Here is a 12,408-nt window from a genome sequence, read left to right on the forward strand (position 1 = left end):
CCGGCACTGACTTTAGGTATCTGTCCAGCTCTCTCTTGAAGGCAGCCAGGGGTTTATTGGCAATTCCCCTAATGCTTGATGGGAGGCTGTTGAACAGTTTTGGGCCCCGGACACTTATGGTGTTTTCTCTTAGTGTACCAATGGCGCCCCTACTTTTTATTGGCGGCATTTTGCATCGCCTGCCCAGTCTTTTACTTTCGTAGGGAGTGATTTCTGTGTGCAGATTTGGGACCATTCCTTCCAAGATTTTCCAAGTGTAGATTATGATATATCTCTCCCTCCTGCGTTCCAACGAGTACAAGTCAAGTGCTTCCAAGCGTTCCCAGTAGTTAAGGTGCTTGACAGAACTTATACGTGCAGTAAAGGATCTCTGTACACTCTCTAGATCTGCGATTTCACCTGCTTTGTATAGAGATGTTAATGTACAGCAGTATTCCAGCCTAGAGAGAACAAGTGATTTGAAAAGGATCATCATGGGCTTGGCATCTCTCGTTTTGAAAGTTCTCATTATCCATCCTATCATTTTCTTTGCACGTGCGATCGTGGCACTGTTGTGATCCTTGAAAGTGAGATCCTCAGACATTACTACTCCCAGGTCCCTTACATTATTTTTCCGCTCTGTTGTATGGCCGGAGTCAGTAGTATACTCTGTTCTAGTTATTATCTCCTCCAGTTTTCCATAACGGAGTAGTTGGAATTTGTCCTCATTGAACATCATATTGTTTACCGTTGCCCACTGGAAAACTTTGTTTATATCTTCTTGGAGGTTAACCGCGTCCTCAGCAGATGACAGCCTCATGCAGATCCTAGTATCATCCGCAAAGGATGATACGGTGCTGTGGTGTATATCTCTGTTTATGTCTGATATGAGAATAAGGAATAAGATGGGGGCGAGTACTGTGCCTTGTGGAACAGAGCTCTTCACTATGGCAGCCTCCGATTTAACTCTGTTGACCACTACTCTTTGTGTTCGATTTGTTAGGAAGTTGAAGATCCATCTCCCCACTTTCCCAGTTATTCCTTTAGCACGTATTTTATGGGCTATTACGCCATGATCGCATTTGTCAAATGGGGAAGTGTCTTCCATAACAAAGACAAAAGCTCATTCTATTTGCTTTAATCCAGTACTTCAGCATTCTGCCACGCACTTCCTGTGCTTGTATGTGTTGTGTGGCTACCACAGAAACTTCAACATACTGTCGTGTACTTCCCAAGTTAGTGTGTGTTTCATGATGTACGTGCTTTAGAAAACCGATAAGGTGAAGAACTAGACACTTTTTGCCACATTTGGGATTCTGAAATGTTGTAGATGTGTCTAAATTCAGTGTGTGTGTGTGTGTGTGTGTGTGTGTGTGTGTGTGTGTGTGTGTGTGTGTGTGTGTGTGTGTCATGTACTCCCCGGGTGAGTATCATGTACTCACTAGGTGAGTGTGTGTCATGTACTCCCTAGGTGTGTGTGTGTCATGCACTCCCTAGATGTGTGTCGTGTACTCCATAGGTGAGATAGTGTCATGTACTCCCTAGGTGTGTGTGTCATGTACTCCGTAGGTGAGTGTGTCATGTACTCCCTGAGTGAGTGTCATGTACTCCCCAAGTGTCATAGACTCCCTAAGTGAGTGTCATAGACTCCCTAGGTGAGTGTCATAGACTCCCTAGGTGAGTGTCATGTACTCCCTAGGTGTGTGTGTATCATGTACTTCCTAGGTGTGTGAGTGTCATGTACTCCCTAGGTGTGTGAGTGTCATGTACTCCCTAGGTGTGTGTGTGTGTCATGTACTCCCTAGGTGTGTGAGTGTCATGTACTCCCTAGGTGTGTGAGTGTCATGTACTCCCTAGGTGTGTGTGTGTGTCATGTACTCCCTAGATGAGTGAGTGTCATGTACTCCCCGAGTGTGTGTGTGTGTGTGTGTGTGTGTGTGTATGTGTGTGTGTGTGTGTGTGTGTGTGTGTGTGTGTGTGTGTGTGTGTGTGTGTGTGTGTGTGTGTTGCGTGGCTAGCACAGAGGGTGGTGTGGAACATGTTATCATGGAGGTAGCGAAGGTTGTCCTTGGTGTAGACTGCCGCCTCCTTGTGAGGCTGACCACCTCCCTCAGGGCATTGCTGAACCACTGCTGTTTGTTGACGCAGCGTTTGCTGTGCATCACGCTGACTCATGGACTGCACACTCGCATCTACCCTTCCAAGGGAAGAGGGGTGTTGAGGCTGGTGAAAGGCTCTTGATCCGTGTAACTGAATCCACCTGTTCACTCGGAACAAACGTAAAAAAAAAAATTAACAGACACCTTGTTTATACCTATATTTACTTTTCATGTTTTTAGAAAAAAAATGTATATATCAGCACTGTTGTTACCTTATTCTGTATGAGAATATATTGTAATAATATGTTGAAGGTTCGTATTTGAGAAGGACCTTTGTTTTTACACAGGGTTTTACAAGGTTAGGTTAAGGTTCCTAACTTCATTTACAAGCTAAGAGCTGTTACCTACATCAGCTCATTTGAAGGTCACAGTGTTCCTCCATTTTTATGCTTCTGTGATAGTTATCAGGGGAAAAAAACTGTTTTCCCCGGCTTGGTGAAACGGAACGAAAGTTTTCCCTGGCTTACTGAAACGGAACAAAAGCTAAGTTTCCGTGGCTTACTAAAACTGAACAAAAGCTGTTTCCCTAGTTTACTGAACGGAACTAAGGCTTATTTTTCCTGGCTTACAAGTACTTTCGCACGTCTCCGTGCTTCATCAGGAGCTATGCAATGTTGCAAGAGTAGCAGCAAGAGGAATGAGGGGGTTTTCTAAGAGTAAGGTAGCGTGATGAAGCCAGCCAGTCCCTATATATATATATATATATATATATATATATATATATATATATATATATATATATATATATATATATATATATATATATATATATATATATATATATATATATATTATTTTTATTTATTATCACACTGGCCGATTCCCACCAAGGCAGGGTGGCCCGAAAAAGAAAAACTTTCACCATCATTCACTCCATCACTGTCTTGCCAGAAGGGTGCTTTACACTACAGTTTTTAAACTGCAACATTAACACCCCTATATATATATATATATATATATATATATATATATATATATATATATATATATATATATATATATATATATATATATATATATATAGGTAATCCGTATATATTATGTACAGGATACTGAGAGCAACGCGTCTTGGTATATATACAGTGAGAAATTAATACATCTCGGTGTATATCCTGTTGCAGAGGTGGAGAAGTGTTGCATTCCCAAGAAAACAATGTTGAAGCGCGGGTAAGTTGCTCATCACATTAATATCATGTTCACCATTTGATTTATTCCTGGCAAGTACATCAGCAGTAGTAAATGGTTATAATTGTGACAATTTTTAAAGGGGTGGAGGGGTAACCCAGCGGAAGACCTCGGTCAGATGACCAAAAGCTCCAACAGCGGATCATTATATGACTGAGACCCGCGTCAAGAAACAATTGTCCTGTTTCCTGACGAACATTACCTAACCTAACCGAAGTACACTAGTAACTGTGGCGGGTGTTAGCTATGTGATGACTCGCTCAGTGGAGCCTTTGACTGTGATGACCCTTTCAGTGGAGCTCTTGATCATGTGATGACCCTCTCAGTAGAGCTTTTAGCTATGCAATGACCCTCTCAGTGGAGCTTTTAGCTATGCGATGACCCTCTCAGTGGAGCTTTTAGCTATGCGATGACCCTCTCAGTAGAGCTTTTAGCAATGCGATGACCCTCTCAGTAGAGCTTTTAGCAATGCGATGACCCTCTCAGTGGAGCTTTTTCTTTCACACAAATCAGTTTTACAGGAGCTGTTATCTTATCTCAGCTCATTTTAAAGTCCAGCCCCATCTACAGTGTACTACCCTCCCCCCCTCCAGCATATTACCCACACCAGTCAGCTAACAGCCGGGTACCTATGTACTGCCAGGTGAACAGAGGCAGCAGGTATAAGGAAACAGTGTCCAACGTTTCTACCCGTACCGGGGATAAAACCCCGGACACTCAGTGTGTGTGAGCCGAGCCACGGGGCCCTCACTGGAGCGTTTGGTCATGTGATAGAGTGTATATACGGTGTGTTTGCTGGTGTTGTACACAGTGTGTGAAGTTCAACACGAGGGTGACTCCAGGAAGAGCAACAGTAACTAGCTTATATAGTCATACCAGGCGTAGACTTGCATGCCACGGTCTTGTTTTGCTAGTTTTTTTTTTTAATTCTAACAGCTGCGTCCGTATCCAGGCTTCTCTGAAGACCGCCTAATCAACAAGGCTATTACTACTTGCAGCTTACACTCCCAAGAAATGTGTTGGGACAGACCATTGCATGTGTCCAATGAGGCAATTAAGTTGTAAAAATCTTAACAAATATATGGGCTCTGTGGGCACAATAGGAGAACATTATGTCAACGTCCGTGGTCCCAGACTATTCAACATCTTAAAAGTGTCTCGTAGCTCGGTTGGTAGCGCACTCAGCTCACACACTGAAGTCCATGGGTCGATCCCCGGGACAGGTGGAACCATTAGGGCACGTTTCCTTAAGACACCTGCTGTCCCTGTTCATCTAGCAGTAAATAAGTACCTAGGTGTTAGTCAACTGGTGTGGGTCACATCCTGGGAAGAAAAACTTAATTGGCCCGAAATGGTGTGCATAACAAGGGACTTTCTTTATAGTATGTTATTGATGTCAGCAATGGTCGTAGAAATAGATTATTATTATTATTATTATTATTATTATTATTATTATTATTATTATTATTATTATTATTATTATTATTATATCAGAAACATTACTGGGACAAGTGTAGTCTTCAATAGGAAACTGGCCAAGTACCTCCAGCGAGTGCCAGATCAACTAGGCTGTGATGGCTGTGTGGACCAGTGGAACATCAGCAGTACTGCCTGGTTGATCAGACAAGCACCAGACAAACCTGGACCAGAGTCGGGTTGCGGGGGTAGGAAAGTCCTCAAGACCCATCCAAGGTACATGAGCGATTGTCCCGGCTTCAAGCGGAGCATCAATCAAGGGATGTTGGTCTTGTGATCCAGTGAGTTGGAACTCTTTCCCCTCCGTCGATGGAACCATCAGGTTTAGTGATGTTTGTGTTATTGTTGTTAGTGATGTTTGTGCTAGTGATGTTTGCCGTGATGTTTGTGTTAGTGGTGTTCGTTAGTGATGTTTGTCGTGATATTTGCGTTGTGTTCGTTAGTAATGTTTGCTGTAATTTTCGTTTTACTGATGTTTGTGTTAGTGTTGTGTGGTGGAGGTGTTGTAATACACTAGAGAGTGAGCAGTGGGCACCCGCATATGTTGTTATCCTTGGATCAGACCACTCTTGTCTCCACTCCTCTCCCACCGATCCTCTTCATGTTTGCTTCTTCGTCTATATAACTCCAAATGAGGTGCCTGTATGTTGCTGTACAACTCTCGAGGAACTATCCTCTTTCCTTGGATCAAACCTGATTACCTCTTCCCCTCCCCCCATCCAGGCCCTATATCCTTAGTTTACCGAGTTCGTTTTTGATGCTGTAATCAGTCAGTTTCTTAACGCCTAATGCTTTTCCAAATCCTATTTTTTTCCATTAAGTTGAATTAATTTAGATTAGGCTATAGAAACCTTAAAAAAATATATCTTGCCATAAATAATGTGATGTAAATGGTTTAGAAAACTGACAAGTTGCAAACTGAGAAACTTTGGGAATCTGTATTGAGGAAACTTTTCGCCAGCCAGTGACTTCTTCAGTCCAATGCAGAGAAGAACGGTGGAAATTGAGAAGTTCCAGGTAATCAGTCTCTCAGCCTGGAGTCGATGTGTTCAATCCATCAATCTTGAGAACACAAGTCTCATCCTTCAACCATAAATAAGCAAATAAAAAATAACGACCTTGTTAAGTCTGGCACTGAGGTTTCCAAGAAAAATCAGGCAACGTTGAGACAAACATTCATCACTGGTGGGGCAAGTATGGTCTGGATAGTAAGTAGGTGGATTATGATGTTAATGAGCGGGGTAGTGGAGGCGCCTTGAACATAACAAGCTACGCATGTTAATGTAGCAGAGCAGGAGACCTTTGACAGCATCGCTAGTCCACGCCCATCATAAATATATCTTAGCGGCGTATATTCATTGCTTCCTAATTCAAGGCTGGAGAATAAGACACGTGTGCAACGTCTGGGTATATTTATTTGTAGACGTTTTGCGGACCAGTGGCTTTATCAGTACAATACACGGACATAATGTGAAGAATGTAGAATTATATACAAAAGATGAGTTGGTAGTCTTAACTAAAGTGCTCTTCACCAGCTCCAAGGCTGAGGGACTGATTACCTCAGACTACCACTCGTCTTCCGTCGCTCTTCTCTGTATTGGACTGAAGAAGTTACTGGCTGGCGAAACGTTTCCTTAATAAAGATTCCCAAATATTACACAAGTATCTCATTCTTCAACTTGTCGATTTTCAAAACCATTTACATCACACAAATAATTAAGTTAGGTGTTGATGATGCTGGTAGCAGAGCACTGCAGTCGATCTCCAGCTCCATTGTTTACAACTGATCTGTTTAATTCTAAATAAAGTGTGTCTAGGGTTTTGCTAGGCTGAAGGAACCCTGGCTCATGTGCTGATGATCGCTGATTCCAGGCACCGTCGTTAGGATCAGTATCCTTTAATAACAAGTTCGATGCCTTTTCATGTCATGAGTTGACCATGTTTGCTATGATGAATGACGCATGCATTTGTGACATGATTGTCGACACGATGATTGCTAGGATATACTGACCAGTGACTTGTGAGCTGATCTGCGTTATGCCTTACCTTTGCAACATTCAGCGATGCAGATCTCTCAAAGAAAGATACTCACATGTTATAAGTGTCTTTCTCACCATTCTATGCGTACACACATCTGTGTGTATATCTTGAGATACACTTTTTTATATATGTTGAGATATGCACCTCTGTATATATCGACATACCTCTCGATATATATATTATGCAAATATCGTAAACCAAGCGATACAGGATGCAAAACAACCACGGGGGTCTACTCCCCCGTGGTTGTTTTGCATATATATATATATATATATATATATATATATATATATATATATATATATATATATATATATATATATATATATATATATATATATATATATATATATATATATATATATATATATATATATAAACACTGATCTCTGGCTGAAGGAGACTAACCTACGAACCTTGGAACAAGGTATGCAGTGCTATACCAAACTCACCACACTGGACCAATACCTTGGAGTTCAGCTTGCGCTAGACTTTGATCCAAGGCAGCCAGCTTTCAGGGAGAAGGCTTACAGCTTTTCATCTCATCCCCTGCATGCATCAGCCTTACTAGAGATTTTAACAATGCAAGGAATTCGCAAGAGCAGACGAAATATACACAAACATTGATCTCTGGCTGAAGGAGACTCGAACCTACGTGTATATACACAGAGTAGCAGTGCTGTTGTTTATATTAACGGTGAAATCGTCAGTATAACTTTCAGTGTATATACACTGAGAGTAGCAGTGCTGTTGTTTATATTAACGGTGAAATCGTCAGTATAACTTTCAGTGTATATACACTGAGAGTAGCAGTGCTGTTGTTTATATTAACGGTGAAATCGTCAGTATAACTTTCAGTGTATATACACTGAGAGTAGCAGTGCTGTTGTTTATATTAACGGTGAAATCGTCAGTATAACTTTCAGTGTATATACACTGAGAGTAGCAGTGCTGTTGTTTATATTAACGGTGAAATCGTCAGTATAACTTTCAGTGTATATACACTGAGAGTAGCAGTGCTGTTGTTTATATTAAGGGTAAAATCATTGTTATACCTTTGGGTTTATATACATACGTTAGGGAGCAGCAGTTTATTATATATAGTAGTGGTCAAATCGTGAATATAACACGTGTAAAGCCATGTCAATTACTGATAACGAGGGTAGTAATTGAACATTGTTTGATTCAACATTACGAGCCACCAGGGTCGTCGGACTCAAGCTTATGAATCCCAAGATACGTATATACGGATTCACGGAAGTGCTTAATAAGATATACACACATTGAGGTGTGTATCTCAGTGCATATACACCAGGATATGTGCATCTTGTAGTGTGTGTATTAAGAGTTATGTAGCCTAACAAAGCCTCCACACGCCATAACCTAACGTTTTTCATCAGGGTTTTCAAGCATTTCTGGAAATTCTGACTTTTTAATTAAAACATTTTACACTTTCATCTTAGTCTCTTGCTAATCCCGCTATATTCCAGAGATAACTTTGGGGTGCCTTGATTATTTTGAATATTTTAAAATTTGTTATATTCATGGGGGAAGCGCTAAATTCGCAGGGGTCGTACAGCACCAAGGGGAATGGGAGGTAATAATTCAAGCCATTGGAGGAGAGGGTAACTCCAGTTCCTTGGATCAAGAGCCTTTCGCAGGCATCAAGGTACCCCTCCCTCCCTTGGCAGAAGAGTACTTTTCCACGGGGTGGGTGTCTGGCATTGAGTAATATCCAGTGATATGTTTTGGTGTTTGTTGTATTTCTCTTTGAAGTGACACATGGGAAATACAGAAGCCTACAGCAAGAGTAACACAGGAATATTTACAAGTGTAAATAAATACAGAAAATGGATTAAATACTACTAGGGGTCTTTGAGACCAAAAAGTGCGTCATCGTTCGTGAGAAGTCAAAAATGGGTGGGAGCAGGAGCCGAAACTCGACCCCCCCCTCCCCTCACAGCAACTATGCGAGTACAACTAGATGAACACAAACATAGATTTGTCTTGTGCACAGACAAATAATGTAACTATAAATACAGTCAGATAGAAGAGATGATCAGTTAATGTCTTTGTGTTTTGATAATGTGGGTACTCGTCGAGTTCTTTGTGAGAGTCGACTCTCAGGATATGACCCTGCCTCCTAGATTACATTTTTTTTTATGAAGCAAAGTTGGATGCATTAGCTGTGTGCTGCTACTCAATTCTGTATAATAGTTACACAGTGGAAACAGACTAATTATGTTTTTTTCATATTCCATTACGCAGGATGGGGCTCGTACAATGTTGAAATATGTCAGCCTGAGCTGGGAAATTTCAGTAGGGCATTGAGGATGTGGTCAAGTATTGTGTTAGTGTGACTAAATGGTCGAAGTCGGACCGAAACGTCGTCCAAAGATTTTCTATGTGCGGGTTATTTGTGTATTGTTCCAGCCACAGTATTGTGCCGTTTTGTTCTTTGCGGGTTTATCAGCTACGGGAGCAGCAATTACTGTTACTTGGAAATTGTCATCGCTCAGGATCTCCTGTGCCATGCATAGGAGAAATGGATTGCTTTGTGGGGGAGAAGGGGACGGGGTGGATGTACCCTCAAACCCATGACTCGCGCAGTTGTGCGAGACATTTTGGCGGTCTCCTGCCGTGTTTTGCCATCATTGTTGTGTTATCTGGTCCACATGTTACAATTCGAATGGTTTCAACTCCCAGGGAACAGCGATGTTTCCACCTACGCAACGCCACTAAATGAAAACTTATTTCCCGTGGTTTGCGTGGTGCTATATGCGACATATTGCTATGGCAGTCGTGTGGCAGGCTTGAGCAAGCATTACGTGTGTAGTCACCTAGTTGTACTCACCTAGTTGAGGTTGCAGGGGTCGAATCCAAGCTCCTGGCCCGGCCTCTTCACTGATCGCCACTAGGTCAATCTGCCTGAACCGTGAGCTTTGTCATACATCTGCTTAAAGCTATGTATGGATCCTGCCTCCACTACATCGCTTCCCAAACTATTCCACTTCCTGACTACTCTGTGGCTGAAGAAATACTTCCTAACATCCCTGTGATTCATCTGTGTCTTCAGCTTCCAACTGTGTCCCCTTGTTGCTGTGTCCCATCTCTGGAACATCCTATATCTGTCCACCTTGTCAATTCCTCTCAGTCTTTTGTATGTCGTTATCATGTCACCCTATCTATCCTGTCCTCCAGTGTCGTCAGGTTGATTTACCTTAACCTCTCCTCGTAGGACATGTGTGTTAGATAAGTAGGGGGGGTAGGCGTGATGCTATACTAATGATTATTTTGCCACAATATAGGCTGTACGAAGAAGCAGTGATGTTATAGAATATCCTACAACTTAAGAAAATGTATATGTATAAGTAGCATATGTTTGTATGTGAGAGAGGAAGCTATCTAGTACAACAGTGAAGAGTTAGCACAAGAAAGACAGGAAACATCAAGTTAGAAGAATATAGTGAACACAGGCAGCGGGGCAGCAGGCCACCAGCACAAACAGCCTGGTTAACTAAGCAAGCACCAGACGAGTTTGGCCCATGACCGGGCTCCGGGAGTGGAAACTCTTGGAACTCATCAGAGATATATCAAAGGCAAAGAAGAGAGTGACAAACTGACTATAAAATGCAGTCCCCAGTGACATAAGACTTATTTAATAACAATCTGAGCTTTGCGAATCTTCCATAAACCAAGACTGCTGTGTTTTACCGTGTCCTCCTTTCAAGGGGAGGCGGGCGAGTGCCTTGTTATTAATGAAGTGCTCTTGATCCAAGAAACTTGCTAACCTCACCTTCCTCGAATAAGACCTGATTGCCTCATATCCCACACGCTGTTTGACTACTAAGAGGCCAGCGTCTCCCCGTAAATATAGTTAACGAACCTGTGCTTTGCTAACATGTCGAAAGCTCTTAAAAATTAGTGTTAACGTAATATTCTAAGCAAAAAAAATCATACAAATGTTATCCCCTCAAGGAAGGTTCCTTGATGTTGGTGAGGGGCTCTTGATTTAGGGAATTGGATCTGTGCTCCAGTTCCCCGAATTAAGCCTGAATGCCTTCCACATCCCCCCTCCCAGGCGCTGTATAATCCTCCGGGTTTAGCGCTTCCCCCTTGATTATAATAATAATAATAATACAAATGTTATACTACAGTACATTCGACGAATGTTTTTTTTTTTTTGAGCTCCACAAGCTGGCTGTAGATATAAAGCTTCCGTTACCGTTTTTTAGACCCTCCGCATATTTTCTGCGCCACTTCTCTTATCACAATTCTCCAGACCTTAATAGCCAGGTACCTCTGAACCTCTCTTGGTCACCCGTACCTGGGTACACCACGCCATTGGTCGCTAATACCTGGGTGCATCAAGCAATGCTGGAACCCTGGGATGGTATCCTCCCTCTTAACCATTCAGCATCGTCCCAGTGAGCTGTCAAGGTTTCCGTCGCCTAAATTATATTTGGGAGAAAAATTACTGGCAGCAAGTGCGTGATCAGTCATGTTGTGATAACAATGTTAGCTCGAGGGTCAAGTAGCAACAGCCTTGTTGACCAGTTCGGCAACAAAGTCAGGTCTCAGGAGGCTAGGCCTGCGGGATAGAAGAATCCTGGAAACCAGCCACAAAGAAAAGTCACGTTGTAGAACAAACAGTTACTGGGTAACTGTCTTCTCCAGCATTGTCAGCAGTACATTTAGATTTAGGTAAGTAGCCTAAGAAATGAGATGGCACAGTGACATATACATTAACGTTCCTTGGCTTTCCTTTATGGCATGAAGGACTCTTCAGCTCCCATAAACCCAGCTAACACGGTATTAACTCTGGTTAAGGATTCTACCTGGAAGAAAATGGTGAACCACGGAATTGAAAATATGCGACCGTTGGCCAACGGTGGTTAACTTTTTTTTTTTTTTTTAAATCTTGGTTTTTATCTTCTACACATTCTATATTAGTGAATTTTTGCGTGGTTCAGCCGTGCGTCGCCCCCAGGTTTTCAGGTTTCTCTTTTTCCTTTTGTCAAAATATATTTGTGTAGGGTCGTTAAATGTGTTTAGAAATATGTATTAATATAGGTAATATTTCCTTTGTATAAAGGAAAAGAGGACAAGAAAAAGTGTAAGAACTCTAGGGGAATAAGCCTGTCGAGTAAACAGGATTACCTGTGGTAACTTTCGGGGGTCACCACCCCGCTGTCCGCTCCCAGATCAGGCCTGGGTACAATTATTTTTGGTTTAGAAAGACACGTAAGCAAACACTATGACATAATTATTAGAAATATAATTATTATTAGTATTTGCTTACGTGTCTTTCTAAACCAACTTGTCGGTATTTATTACCAAGGTTTATACCACAATTATTTTTGAACGAATTAAGCGTAAGAAAATGGAATTGCATGGGAACAAGGATGATTTGGGAAGTCTAGGTGATGTATAGACATTGAAGCATATAAGTAAACAATACTTAGATAAGGATAAGGAGTTATTTGTCATTTACCACGTGATGAGAGTGTCCAGGGTGGCCAACAGCTTTACCAAAATAACACAAAATCAAGTTAGGTGAATTATCTCA

At 41.7% G+C, this 12,408-nt stretch overlaps 1 protein-coding gene across 4 annotated transcripts in view; it reads left to right on the forward strand.

Annotated features, from left to right (window-relative positions):
* The window catches only part of LOC128686957 (uncharacterized), a 94,035-nt gene that overhangs the window by 37,230 nt on the left and 44,397 nt on the right, over nucleotides 1–12,408 (forward strand). The window contains exon 1 of one of the 4 annotated variants that reach the window (XM_053774265.2): nucleotides 5,058–5,080. The exons of the other annotated variants lie outside the window; for them this stretch is intronic. The gene's annotated coding sequence lies outside the window, so the exon portion shown is untranslated. Of the gene's footprint in view, nucleotides 1–5,057; nucleotides 5,081–12,408 lie in introns of those variants that run through there. 4 annotated transcript variants of the gene reach the window in all.

This window comes from Cherax quadricarinatus, unplaced genomic scaffold, assembly GCF_038502225.1.
Source record: "Cherax quadricarinatus isolate ZL_2023a unplaced genomic scaffold, ASM3850222v1 Contig50, whole genome shotgun sequence".
In the NCBI taxonomy this organism is placed as follows: Eukaryota; Metazoa; Arthropoda; class Malacostraca; order Decapoda; family Parastacidae; genus Cherax; species Cherax quadricarinatus.